Source organism: Phyllostomus discolor, chromosome 4 (genome assembly GCF_004126475.2).
Source record: "Phyllostomus discolor isolate MPI-MPIP mPhyDis1 chromosome 4, mPhyDis1.pri.v3, whole genome shotgun sequence".
Lineage (NCBI taxonomy): Eukaryota > Metazoa > Chordata > Mammalia > Chiroptera > Phyllostomidae > Phyllostomus > Phyllostomus discolor.
In genome coordinates, this window is record NC_040906.2 from 58,232,836 (window position 1) to 58,247,807 (window position 14,972).

Sequence of the window (14,972 nt, forward strand, 5' to 3'; positions counted from 1 at the left end):
AATAAATTCCACATCCAAGGAAATGTGCAAAATAAAAGTAAAACCAGCTTATAAAAGTTACGGTTTCCAAAAAATATGTGGTTGATGCAAAGAAGATACTGAACTAAAGAGTCTGTCCCCAAGAGACAAAATGTGTATTTTTTTGACCGTATAAACAGTGGAAGAGTCTAAACTTAACTGTAAGCATCATCGTTGATGTTTTCTGTTGTTGCTGTTGCTTTTGTTGTTTTCTTATGCTGGCTGGCAGAAGCATGGAAACAAAACAATGACTATAGCACTTTTTTTCCCACATAGATAGAGGACTCTCTTGAATTTCCACAAGGTTGTGTGTGGATGCTTCTTCGATAAATCAGTCTTCAAATATTTGTGAAGCACCTGTTTGGTGTAAACAGGAACTTACAGCCTATTTGGAGGAGATGCAGAATATACACTTGAAAATATAACTAAGGCATAAAGTTTTTATCACAGATTTTTCATAGGGGCCCCTCATCCTGTAAACCTGGGCCCCAAGCTCCTTGTTTCGTGTCTTAGCTTTCTGAGGGTTATCATAGGACCATAAGAAGTTCTCTAATAAATCTTGGCAAGGATTTCGCCTCTGTAACAAATCCAGTCAAGTAGAATTAAAACACTTGCTACATTAGAACCATTGAAATAACTTCAGTTATCTCATTGTCAAATAACTTTAATGCTATATTATGATTGAAGAGTGAAGCAAAAAAGGAGAGAGGGAAAGAGCCCTGACCTAGAAACTAACACAATCGATCTTAAGAAACATCAAAGCGTAACAATTATCTCAGCAACAGGGATGATTTGGCATCCCTTTGTGAGCCATTTATGACACATGTGTAATGCTCTGACATTAATTTAGAAACTGGCTTTTCTAGAGTTTTGCTGTATTGCCAGGATATTTCTGTCTCAGTAATATATTGATTATATTATTGTAATGAGTTGGCCAATGACTCACAGAGTTATGAAGAAATTATACTAAATTTATCTGAGAAAAGTAATGACGAAGACTTCAGAATTATTATATGCATGTTTCATAACCTCGTCGTGTTAACCCTCACCCATTTTGTGGCTTGATATCAGCCCATGCTTTTTAATGTGAATCAGAAGCTGTGAGTAATTCTCTGATGTTATATAGTATTGTACTTAACACACTGAATGATGCTTAAAATACAGTAAAAATCTTGCTCAGTTATTAAAAAGAACTATAAGAACTTAGATAAGTGGAATTTTGATTCTCTGTTTCTTCCCTGAAAATGCCCATGGGTGCTCCACTTTGAAACGGCATGACCTGTTTTGACAGTTACCCTTTGTTTGCTGATACATTGAATCATCATAGACTGGTCAGAGGTAATTGCATAAATGACTGTAAATCTACAAATCTGTTCTGAAATCATGAGGCAAACACTAGTGCAGTATGTCAGAAAATATAACCATGTACATACAACTCTTGAGTTCAGAGTATACATACCTCCCACACTAAATGTTTTTGTGGGGATCTGTGTTCATAACTTTTTTTTCTGCATGTTTTTTTTGTTGTTGTCCATAGTATGTACACATCTGATAGCACTGCCTGTATCTTACATGGAGCCTCCAACATGCATGGCGTGTAGTATGCTATGAAGGTTGATTCCCTTTTGTCTCTCCATTTTTTATTGTTGTTGCAATTTTCTATTCCTAAACCACCTACCTGTTCTACCCATGGTATTGCTAGTTTCCAGGATGCAGAAAAATGGGTGAGGGCGTTAGTCGAGTTTACATGCCACACTGTCAGCACTCAGTGAGTGGGCACATTGCATCTTCAGGTGACCCCATGCTGGTACAATGTCTTGCAAAATACTGTTTGCCAAGTCAAGCCAGCTGGGTGGATAACGTGAATCATCATGTTGTATAGTAGTTGCTGTTCCGGTCTGATCTTGATGTTATGGTGGTTAAGTATTATTGATGAACTAATCATGTTCCTAAAATAGACCAATAGCATTCATTAAAAAGACTCTCCAAAAATAAGTGGAACCATAGTCAGCTGTCTTGTCATAAAGGCCAAAAGTCTTTTCTCTTTGCTAAATTCATTTTTGTGCATATATAATAGGAGACTTTTAGTCTAATTTGAGGATGGTATTAAGTTGCTGAAAACGCTTCATTCATAAAAAATAAATGTACATGGTGGCATCATTACCCTGTGTGTCTATCCATATAGGGTAACCCCCTGTTGTTACTTCATACAATTGAGACTCTTGTTTTCATAGGGTTTGGTTTGATTCGGTTTTGCCTGCTTCTAAGCAATCACGAAACATTTTGAAAAGTCATCTTATTCTATATTCTACCCCAAAGTTGCTAGCCTCATTGCATACTGTAGTATTAACAGTATATCACTTTAATATTTGACATAATGCTTTGTGGCAGCTAAAATTTAAAAGGGATCACATCTATTTTAAGATAATTATAAAATTATGGTGGTGCACCCAAGCAGATCACTCTAGTTATGCTAAAGCTGAGCTTTTCTGTCCATCAGAATTACTGTTTTGCCCATTTTTTTCTGTATAATAAAAGAACATAAGCCTTATGATAGTCATTCCTGTTTTTCTTAGATATTTTATTAATGTACAAAATGTTTGCACATCTTTTGCTCCCTGTAAAAGTGAGATATCAGTACTTCAATAAACATGAGTAGGTTATGAGTGGGAATTTGTTAGCTTCTTCCATTAAACCATATATATCTATATTTTAAGGATAACCATTTTTAATCATAGAAGTCTTTAGTAATTAAAAGAGAATTAAAAACATTTTTTGTCCCCTGGCTGGTGTAGCTCAGTGAATTGAGCACAGGCTGCAAACCAAAGTGTCGCAGGTTCGATTCCCAGTCAGGGTACATGCCTGGGTTGCAGGCCATGACCCCCAGCAACCACACATTGATGTCTCTCTGTATCTCTCTATCTATCTCTATCTCTATCTCTATCATCAGCTCCCTCCCTTCCCTCTCTAAAAATAAATAAATAAAATCTTAAAAAAAATTTTTTTTGTCACTAGAGAAGTAGGGGATAACACCTGGATGGACAGTAGTTTTGTTTCTTTGGGAGTTTGCTCAACAGACTGTAACTTCTGAAGACTTTGTCATTTCTCTAGAAGAAGGAAACAAGACTAACTTGAGGTGTAGAATTTGTGAAAGGAAATAGTCTTTTATTTCCTTCAGCTTTGCTATGACTGACAGCTTAATTGTAGAATGAGCCATTTCATTTCATCTTCAGTCTACAAATTTTAAAACAGATTTTCTTTCTAACCCATAAATATAACAATTATTAATTCACACAATATCTTGTATGAGGTCAAATGCATTACCCTTATGTCTTGATCTAAAAGGTGAGCTATATGTTTAGTTACCATTAGGTATACAGATTTAGGAGGGAATGTACTCTGAGTGTGAGAAAATAGCAATCATATTTTGAGTGATTTTTGACCAACTATTTATTTCAGTTTCGAAAATATAGATAAACAAAAGGAGTGATTAAATTGATTAGTGCAATGGGATGAGAGTTTTTCCTGTAAATGCATGATAGGAAGTTATGTTTTGTGTTTGTTTTTTATTTTGGTAACTGTGCTGCTAGGAAATTTTTCCTGAAATTGATTCTAAATCTCATCAAAGTTTTACCCATTTTAAGTTTCACTTTAACTGGACATAGAGAAAAAATATTTTTCATTACTGTGTAATATCTTTCCAGGGTTTCTTATAAAGAGCTGAGTTTCACCTTGAATAAGGCTTCATTCCTGTCTCTATTCTCAGAGAAGAGAGTTCTAGCGACCCAGCATCCTTGGATGTTGGTAATTGAATATTTTGTCTTACTTGATCTGTCAGCCTAAATTCAACATAGTTGACTACTGCCTCTTTTTTTATGTACTTTCTTCTCATGGTTTAACATGATCTCCTAGTTCTCCTCCTAGCTAAGTGGTGTATCCTTCTCATTCACCTTTGCTGGTTCTTCCGTTTGAACTCTAAATGTTAGAGTGTTTCCCAGGGCTTGGCCCTTTTTAATGTACACACTTACCTAAGTGATGTCATCCAGCCTCATGACATCACTTAGGGGGGAAGCTGATGGCTCTCAAGTCTTTTTCCCTGGTCCCCATGCCCTCTAAAGCACCAGATTCCTGCGTCTAACTGCCTACTGGACATCTTTACTTAGACACCTTCTCATAGGCATCTACAAATTGAAGAAGACAAATGCATAACTTTTAATTGTGTCCTCCAAACTCAAATCTCTCCTGGTCCTTCTTATAAGAGTATGTATAGCTCCTAATTACTTGGTCGCTGAAACCAAAACCCTCTGAGCTGAGCCTGGTGACTCTCTTATCCTCAGTTTGAGCTGCTGCTCATCCCTCAGGACAACAGGTATTCTTTTGGCAAAGCGTGTGAGATAGATCTTGTCATTTACGGGTTTGAGGGAGCCTTTCCTGACAATATGTACCAATGTTAACAACCAGTCATCTCTCCTATTATACAATATAATTCTCTGAATATCCTTACCTGATTTTTTTCTTGGTTATTGATAGAATTTTTATCTCCTTGAACTCTGTGAGTCATTTGGTAAAATAGTTGTTGAGTGAATGTTTGCTTGTTTGTTCATTCATTCATAGTTATAAACACATATTGAGGACCTTCCATGTTCTAGCTTCTGTGCTAAGGAGACAAAGATGATTAAAATGCAGTTGTTGCCTTTAAGAGTTTCATAGTTTAGTGATGGAGGGAGACACTCAAATAAACAATTACAGTACAGTGTGAAGAATGCAAACAATGAAAGCCTGTCCAAAGTGCAGGAGCAGCTTAGAATAGGATGTGGTTAATTATAAAGGGAAGTGTAGAGCTGGAGGGATCCCAGTGGAGGAATGATTTACTTGGGTATTAAAAGATGAATGGGATTTTGCAAGTAAACAGTGGGAAAAGAATAGGGGTTTCCAGACTCAGATACTAGCACATGCCAAGGCACAGTGATATGCAGCACTTGGGAAATATCCACACGCATTTGTTCTCGCTGAAGCATGCAGTGTGCATGGAGAGTGGAAGGAGCTAGGTTAGAAAGGCAGGCCACGGGCAAAAAGGGCCTGGTGTTTTCTACTGGGAGGCTTACCTTTCAACCTATGGGCAAACTAGTGAATTTTGACAGTTTTTAAGCAAGTAAAAGTTATATTTACATTTTAATATTAAAACTATTTTTAAGCTCATATATGGAAGAGGGATTTGGAGGCAAGGAGACCAGTTGGGAGCACCAGAAGTAAGGCAACAGGTGAAGGCCTGAGTGGTGCAACATGCTGGGGATGAAGAGGGAGTGTGGGAGTGAAGTCAGAGGTGAGGTGGTTTGTATTTGGCAGTCTGTGGGAATGCAGAGTGACTCCGAGTGGGACTGAAGAGAACAGGAAGATGGCATTGCTTCTGCCTTTGCATACTAGGCTTCTGGGGTGATATTAACCAAGAACAGAGGGTACAGAAAGGAGAACAGGTTTATATGGAAGTAGTGTTTGCTTGCTAAATCCAGATTGTGACAGATACATTATTCAGTTGACCCTTGAACAATACGGATTTGAACTATGCAGATCCACCCTAGACAGTGAAAGTTCCCCCCCCCAAAAAAAATATGTACAGTACTGTACGTGTGTTTTCTCTTCTTCAGTATTGTTCCTTACGATTTTCTTGGTAACCTTTTCTCCTCTCTAGCTTACTTTATTATAAGAATACAGTATATAATACATATACAAAATATGTTAATTGGGTGTTTATATTATTGGTAAGGCTTTTGATCCACAGTAGCTGTTAGTAGTTAATCTTAGAGTCAGAAGTTACATGCAGATTTCAACTCTGTGGGGAGTCTATGCCAGCAACCCCACGTTGTCCAAAGGTCAAGTATGTACATACATAGTGGGTCAGGGTGGGGAGGAGGCAGAAAATGTGTGTCTGTGTGCTTGGAACTATCTTTTTAACATGTTTAGTTTTAGACTTCTTGAGTTGGGGGATTTATAGAATATCAACTGCAGTGTTAAAAAAACATCAAAATTTGTGTTCAAATCCCGAAGTCTTTTTCTAATTTTGTCACTAGCCAACTGCTTGATGGTGGTCTTTTTCTGTCTTTCTCATTTCTACCATCGCAATGCCAGGATAATATTATTTCCAGAGAAAGTTACCTTGATACTTGAAACCTATCCTACTCGATTATATATTCCAGGTCTAAAGTAATTATTCTTGCACTCAAAGAATAATAGAATTCTAGGTCTTTGAAGGACATCGTTGAAATCAATTCCCACACTTTTTCACCCTCAGTGTTAGTTGAGAAAACAGAGGTCCCGAGAGTTTGACTTGTTGAAGGTAATGCAGTACATTTATGTTGGAATAAGCATTGGAATCTAGAACTCCTAACTCCTAGAACACTCTCTTGACCTATGTCTCAAAGTGATGATGATTGACATTATCCCTCAATCTGACTCCCCTGTGGTCATAAAAACCCATGTAACTTGGGGCGGTTTGAAAAGTCAGATCCTCCTTTGTCGATTCATCTCCTCAAAGCGTAAGTCTGTTGGGAATGACAGCATGCTGAGGAAGGGGGCAGAGAGATGTCCCAAGCTCTCTATTTCTGATCCTCTGGGGAATTCAGCATGAGTTAGCATAGCTCTTGGTGCCACCTCTAGTGACTTGGGGTTTGATTAGGAGAGAGACCCTGCTCCTTACTCTGTGCTTCATTCATATTCGTTCTACTAAACTCAAGTTGCAAAACCAGACCCAGATAAAGTGTGATTATAAAGAAAGAGGATCAGCTTCAATTCTGACATATATTTGCACCTCCTGGGGTTTTTAAAAAACAAAGTGAGTGTTCATTGCTGATTCATGTTTTGCTTTTGCTCCCTAGATCCTTTTCTGCTGTAGTCATGTGACATACACCATGGTGGCTTTCATCATATAATGCATTCTGGGTTCTCCTAAATCCTAAAGCACTTTATAAAAATAAAACCATAGGTCTCATTTTTCTGATGAAGAGAGCAAGGCATAGAAAGGTTTTACAAAGTGATACAACAAATAAAGGAGGAAAATGAATCCAGGATCATTTTTTTCACTCTCCATTAAATGACACTCTCTCTTAAGCTTTTCTGTTGTCAAAAGCCCTCTCTACATTCTGTATTGTTAGGTCATCATCTCCTATAGTTTGCACAATACGGTGTATTATGGATTGCTCACAAAGCAGCAGATATGAATTCTTTATAATGGATTTATTCTTTTCAATTTTTTTGTCATCTTTGGGCTTAATAGAAATAGTTCAGCATGTTATATTGTGTGATCTCTTCCTAAATAGATAAAAGATTTCTGTGTTTTGAAGGAAACATTTATATTGGTTAATTTGCTGCATTGCCTGCAGGAATGTTAGTCTGCAGGAGGAAAACAACTGTTTCCTGACAAGATTCTCTTTAACTCTGCCAGAAACTCTTATTTTAACAGTAAAATAAAGAGAAATAATCCATAAACAATTAAAGAATGGTACCTTCAGGAATGTTTACCATCCCTCAGACAGAACAACTAAGATTGTGAAACACAGAGGCGTCTCTCATTAGATGAAGAAAGATTCTTCCTTAATTCCCTTCCCAGCTCATAAGCCACGACACTGCAGATGGGTGAGCGTGCAGACGTAAGCATAGACATTTCCTCCCTGGATATAAAGTTCCCCGCCTGCTTTTTGCAGAGCCATGAGTCTAACTATAATAGAAAGAGAATGTGCACTTTCCTTTAAGAAATTAAAGCCACTGTCCACAATGTGCAGAAGACTGTGAAATTGAAAGTGTGTCCCTGGAGTGGATAAAAAAAATAATAATAAGTGGCAACTCAAAAACAGACTACTGGCAAATAATCGATTATCTTCTGAATTACTATACAAAACTACAGTTCATTTTACCAGCCTGTAGGGGAAACAGTGCCCATCCAGGAGGCAGTCAGCTTAGACTGGGGAGTTGTTTTCAATTTACTCTCGGGGTACCTCCATGTAAACATCAACTGGCCATCGATGCAGTGTTAGAGCTCACGTAATTGGTTTGCTGAGCTCACTATGAAATAGCAAATTCATTCAAAAAAGAAATCTGTTGCCTGATTCATCTTTGTGGTTATAGTGTTGACTCACAGAGCTTAATATTTAAACCTGGGGTAACAGTTAAACTTCCCTGAAGATTAAAGACAGGTTGAGTAGAGTCTTGCTGGGGCAGCACTATTTTATGAACTCAAGTTGAATCTATTTGGCCTACAGATAGATTTAGAGGTGGTTTAAGCAGAGAAAAACAGGAAAAGAAATGATGTTTTACTAGTGGCTGCTCATATAGATAAAATGAATGGAAGTTTAGATTGTTTTGGAAGGACACCTATGATTAATAAGTAGGGGGAAAGTGCTAATGTCTGAGGTTTTATGTCAGTCAAACTGCAAGTGAACCATAAAATGTGTGTATTGAAATTTAATAAATAATAAACAATTCTGATAACTTTCCAGAAATGTAGGCCCATGGAAATATACAAGAGTATTTAACATCTTTGAAACTGAAGAAGAGTATCGTAGATGAGGCAGCTTTGGAATGCAGCAGAATGAGAGACTAAAGGAAATGTTATAGCAGGAAGATCATCAGTTCTCATTGCCGTTGTTTACTTTTTAAAATGGGAAGAAAACTTACTATCTTCAAAATTGTACCAGACTTTAGGTATCCTTAATACAGAGTTCAGGAGTTGCATCCCTTTAGTTCATGAGACCCACCACCTTCCTGTAGGTCATCACCATTCCTGATTATATCCAGCCTGTCCCCTATCATACACAGATACACAGGTACATGTAGGTAATTTCACCCATTTACAGATGAGGACGTAGATGCCAATTGCCCAAGGGCAGACAACTAATAATGGCAATAAAAGGGTTTATCAAGTCATGTTTAGTCATTAGATTATCTTTGTGCCCTGGCCAAGTGGCTCAGTAGATTGGAGTGTTGTTGCAGTTTGCAGGTTCAGTCCTTGGTCAGGGTGCATACAGGTGGCAGACAATTAATGTTTCTCTCTCACATCATGTCTCTCTCTCTCCCTTTTCCCTTCCCTCCCCCTTCCTGTCTTTCTAAAATTAAATATATCCTCAAGTGAGGATTAAAAATGAATAAAACAACTAAATAAATAGATAGATAAACCTTTATTACAACTCATAAATCGCTTTGTGTATAGGACAAACAGTATACTATCTCTCTTTTTTTAACTGACATTTGAAGTCAGAATAGTTCTTCACCAGCTTGCAACCTTACTCCTGTAATGTACTTATTCTTCATCTCTTCTTCAGCCACTAAAAAAAAATATTTTTAAGTAGTTTAACATACTCATGGTAGAAGAAGAAAGAGGAAGAGGAAGGACAAGAAGAAGAAGAAAATTCAAACAGCACAACGGAGTGTACGGTGAAAATTTGTCTACACCCTTCCTTGCCCCATAGTATCCCACTTTGGTGGCACCAGTTTTCCCAGTATCTTAGGCTTTCTTCCTAAGTTAAAGATTCCTTATGTATACAAATGTTTATATATATATCCTTGCCCACTTACCTTGTTTACATAGATGGTAGCACACAACACCCACTGTTTTTCTTATTGCTCTTTCTCACTCCAGCTATTAGCAAAATCCCAGTCAGCTCTGACTTGTCTATCAGAGGTGAAATTATTTGCTGTGTTGCGATATGACAGGCTGCATGAAATCGTCTTCACTTGGCTCTTTCTCAACTTGTAAAGGATAGAAATTCTCTCTTTGTATCTTGCAGGCATTATTAATTGATATGTTGTCAGCACTTCCATAAATATTTCTATGCTGTAGTGATTTTTCTCATTGAAATGTGTGCTGTGACAATTCAGCACATTTCTCTACCTATTAGATCAGATACCATCAGTGAAAAGAGAGTGAAGCAACTCTTACTAGGTACATTGATTCTTCGATGTCCAAATTACATTATGCTGCATCGAATACTATTATGAAAGTTTGGAATAATACAGCACTACAGAACCATTTAAGCTACACAGAGGCCTTGGAGAACTGGTAAATCTTTGAAGAGGGAGTTGACTCCTTCTATACAATAAGATCAAAGCTGTGACAGGTTATTGTTTGCTTAATCCTTTTTTAAAAACATATCACAATATCCTGACTTCTGTATTAGTAATTTTCTTGGTCATTAGTACATCAGCAATTGCATTCATGAGATGTGCAGTCTATTTTGCATCTCTGTGTTTTGATGACCTGACTAAAATTGGGATTTAGTACTATGCAAAGTTGTCAGACATACTAAAGAATTCATTGACAGACAATCTGCTAATTTAGGAGAAGAAAAAGTTTCATTTCAGTTTTGCTACCCGACAAACGATAACAATCTAATTATAATTATAAGAAATGCTTTAAAAATGTTGCCATTGTAAGAAAGGCTTTAAAAATGGTAACAATATAATTACCATTGTGAGAAATGCTTTAAAAATGCTTTAAAAATGCTTTTTGTAATTTTTTAACATTTATTGATTTGAGAGAGAGAGAAATTCATTGTTCCACTTATTCATGGATTCACTGGCTGATTCTTGCACGTGCCCTGACTGGAAATCGAACCCACAACCTTGGTGTATCAGGACTGTGCTCTAACCACCTGAAGTATCCAGCCAGGGAAGAAAAAAAAGTAGCCTTTTCTGATTATTTACACAGAAATCAGTGATTTCTCTCCCTCATATAGTGACCAACGTATTTCAGGCCACTTGAGATGCTGTTCTGGTAGAAACTCAAGAAATGAGTTTTTATTCTATTATACTTGGGGTTTATTTCAATATCTGGAAATAGCCTAGGTCCATTCCTATGCTCCTTGAAGGCGCTATTTGCCCATGAGTTTCTGGATCACATCTTCTAATTCAAAAGAGTATGTAGTTTGATTTCACACATGGAAATGCATTTGGTAATGCATTTAAAAATGCTTTGAATGTTCTTGAAGACAGAATTTCCTAGAAATTTAGGTTGTCAATTGGGGTTAATATATTAGTTTATCTCAAATTAGTGAATAAATGATAGCTATGACAATAGATCAGTGTATATTGCAAATTCTTTCAGGGGCTCTAACCCAAATGATTTCCTCTTAATTGGTTCTGCTCTGATTTTCATTTTTTCTCCCGATTTGTTTCCCAAAAGCTAATCTGGGATTTTGAACAAATCTTTCAAACATATTTATCATTCCTTCTTTAGAGTTTTTTGCATAATTACCATAGAATTTCTTGGTATTTAATAGGAAGAAAGAAATTTGTGAACTTAGAGAGTCAGCTACAGGAGAGAATTCATTTGTGGGAATAGGTGGTGATGTCATTGTTTTGACTTCTTTCTGGGCCGCAAAGCCTTTTGTTGGGCAAAGGGAGTTGTTGAATGAATGTTCAAGAACATTCACAGCATAATGTGTTTTAGGCCTGAAAGAATCATTGCGCCTAACGAGTTGATTCATTCTCTCTTCACTGGGGGCACATAAGGATAAGTCAGAGAAACAAAAGAGAGGTGTTTCCCAAGAATGGCTGTTAATATGCTCAGAGTGCCCCTGTGCCACTAGTAATGGGCTCCCGGAGACTACCTCAGGACTGTCTTTTCCCCAGAGGACAAATTGTTCTTCCCAAGAAGGAGAGTACCAAGATCTTTTAATAAATAAATAAATAAATATCAATCAATCAGTCAATCAATCTATCAATCAATCAATAAAAGTCCTGATGGTGATTTTCTAGTCTTTTAGTATCTCCTACTGTTCGGTGCCTCTCAGGCAATCCCTGGAATAAGGAAATAGTGTTGTTATTCCCAGCTTGAAAGTTTATATTAAACCTGGAAAATGAACTCAGTTTTCACTTCATCTTAAGCTTCCAAATCACAAAATTACTATATATATCGAAAGTTTTCAGAATCTCAAGTTGAATATATTGTGCACTGTAACTTTTATTGTATTACATATTTGTGAAGTCTTTTTACTGAAGTATGAATAATTCTCTTATTGTGTACGTTATTGGCATGACCTACTAAAAGTGTGTAATGAGAGAGTCTACCTCCCTCATACCACTGTGGTTGGGCTGAGTGAAAGAACTCATGGCTGGTTACCTACAGGCTTTATAGAGTTCTCTTAATTACAGTGGACTCCTCCTTTGTCTTTGTGACTAGGTAGAATTTCTCTTGAAATGTCAACTTCACTTGGGCAACACACACACATGCGTATTTGCACACACATGGACGGACACACAGACAGACACACACCAGTCTGACATCCCGATCCTTGATGTGCTCCAGCATTGTGCAAAGGTGCTCCCGTTTACCTCTGCTGGCACAGTCTATGCATTTTATGCAAAAAGGTTCCACTGGAATTTATTGGTGCCTATGTTTCTAGGCCACCAATTTACCATTACAAGACCTATTGTATCATTCCTGCTAATTAAATTTGTTGAGAGTGAGGAGGATTCATTCATGAAGCAGAGTTCTATGATGGCTTCAAACTGAGCTGAATAAAATTCAGTGAGATTAGGGGAAAGGTGGTTTGGCATCAAAATAGCAGTACATTTAACATCCTTATTGGTAATATTATTGCTTTTTTTTGGAACTTTGTCTCCTTTCATCATCATATGAAATGAGATATGCCTTGGCACTCACGTGTGTGTGTGTGTGTGTGTGTGTGTGTGTGTGTGTGTTTTACTATCATTTATTTTATTTCCCTCCCAGAATGGGGTCTAGTCAAGTCAGATTCTTTGGGTGAAAAGAAGAAAAATACAGGTTTTTTATTGTTTGCTTTCAGTCAATCGGACTTTTAAAGATGGCCTTCTTTCTGTTTTCCATTTACAATGTATACCTGCTTACACTTGTACCTTCAGATCAATAAAAGAGTGGATATTTAAAAGTGTCTGTAGTAGCTAACAGCTGGAATCATGCCAGGCTTTTTTACATTTTAAATTCTTCCTGAGCTCTAAAGGTAGATGAGGCCAGCTTTCCTTTTGACTCAGCAGGCAAGTTGTACTATGATAAGAGTATTGCTATTTTAAAAAGCAGCTCTTGACAATCTAACTCCAGAAAGCATTCCCACCCTGCGAATTAGGACAGAGGCGCCCACTTCCTTACTGATGAAACAGTGAAAAATAATACCCGTTAGAAGCAATTTTAATTTTGGTAGCTTAGCTTCTGACTCCTCAGTAGATTTCTAAGCCAACTCTCATATCACATCTAGTGTCCCATCTGATTTTCTCAGGCCTGGCACACAACAGAAATTTGGTTTGATGAACCCCTCCTGGAGTGGGATGTGACTTGGTTGGCAACAGGTAGGGGCTGGATTAGGTCTAAACAGAAGTTTGGCCTTTAATGTTATGTTTTTCTGAGCTAATTCCCTATTTTTCTCACTATTTAATTATAACCATGAAAAATTTCACTTAATCTAGTTTGGATTTAGAGTGACATGTCACAGTACTTGCCTTAAAGCTTCTGGGGTATTTAATAGAACTCTTGATATCCAACAATAGTATAAGGTGATCATATTCATCAGCTTCATATTCGTCAACATCAAGAAAAATTTTATGCAGCTGCAAAAAGATCTCTGGATATCTCTGAGGGTAAGATTCAGCAACCAGAAGATAATATTAATTAATCAATCATCTGTATTAACAATCTTATAGATTTATTTACTTTCTACATGAATAATCTTGATGACATGTCATATTTTGTAGGAAGCACTAGCTATATATCTGATTACTTCCAAAAGGAAAACTACAATTACCTATTATTAATTTGAATCATGTGATTGAAAACAGTGTTCTTAGCCTCCATCTAATTTGACATTGTAGAAGAAGTCATTATAAAAGACGTTGATGTTGAGGAAGCGGTGAAAGTTTCCTTAGCTCAGGTCTCTCATTCTGTAAGTACCTCCAGAGTATTAGCAGGTCCTAAAATGTTTCTGCTGCATGGAGTGTTTAGGCATTATCTCTGCAAATGTAGATCACACTGTCTGTGCGTCTGTGTGTCTGTGTGTCTATGTGTCTGTGTGGTGTATGCTTCATTAGAGGAGTCATTATAAACATGAGAGGTTAAACCATATATTTCTCCCTGAGAAACCAGACTATATGTGGGACAGAGATAACATCAGCTTCATGAGTCTGGAATGTATACTGATTTTCCAATACAACATATCAACATGGATTCATCAGTCATGAATTATAGAAATGCCATTACCTTTTACAGTGAGGAGGGTATAATTAGTTACAAAAACTAGTGGTAGAATTTGATGGGGGAGGCTAAGAACACAGAGGGGATGTGTTCTATATGACATTTCCGATCTGTGTACATTGTATTTCCAATGTCAACCCTCCAAATACCATGCCATTAGTCATTAATTTCTGTTACACCTATTAACACATTATCTAATAATTCATTGTGATCTTGACTTCAGCATTAGACTGTGAGGTTTTTAAGGTCATGTCTGTGTCTCTGGAACCCGGCAAAGATTGGTGCTTACTATATTTGAGATGTGTTCAGTAAGTGGTTAGGAACCATTTGGGCTATCAGCCATACCCAGCCATGGTTTGTCAAGTATTGCCTATGTCAGTGTGAGAGAAGATAATGGCCTAAGATACTCCATTTCTTAGTTGAAAACCTGTTCTGAGGAGAGTAAAAGTCTGTCAAGTATATACTGTGTATGCGTGTGAGTGTATGTAAATATGTACATATATTTTAACATAGGTCATGTTTTAGAATAAAGTCATATGACAACAGAGCTAGTAAACTCATGTTAGAAGCCCCTGGTTCAACTTCTCATCTCAGACTGGAATGCCACCTATAATGTATCAGTCTCCTGCTGGAACTCTCCCCCTCTGTGAATTAATAGAATATCCTCACTTATCTCTTTTCTTAACATTTTTAACTAAAATGATTAAATATGAGGGCCTGTGAAAAATAACTAGGCATGGACACC

The 14,972-nt window shown here is 37.1% G+C and overlaps 1 protein-coding gene across 3 annotated transcripts in view; it reads left to right on the forward strand.

Moving 5' to 3' along the window:
• FIGN (fidgetin, microtubule severing factor) overlaps positions 1-14,972 on the forward strand; it is a 122,029-nt gene that overhangs the window by 60,286 nt on the left and 46,771 nt on the right. Inside the window, exon 1 of one of the 3 annotated variants that reach the window (XM_036023386.1) lies at positions 5,004-5,170. The exons of the other annotated variants lie outside the window; for them this stretch is intronic. The gene's annotated coding sequence lies outside the window, so the exon portion shown is untranslated. Of the gene's footprint in view, positions 1-5,003; positions 5,171-14,972 lie in introns of those variants that run through there. 3 annotated transcript variants of the gene reach the window in all.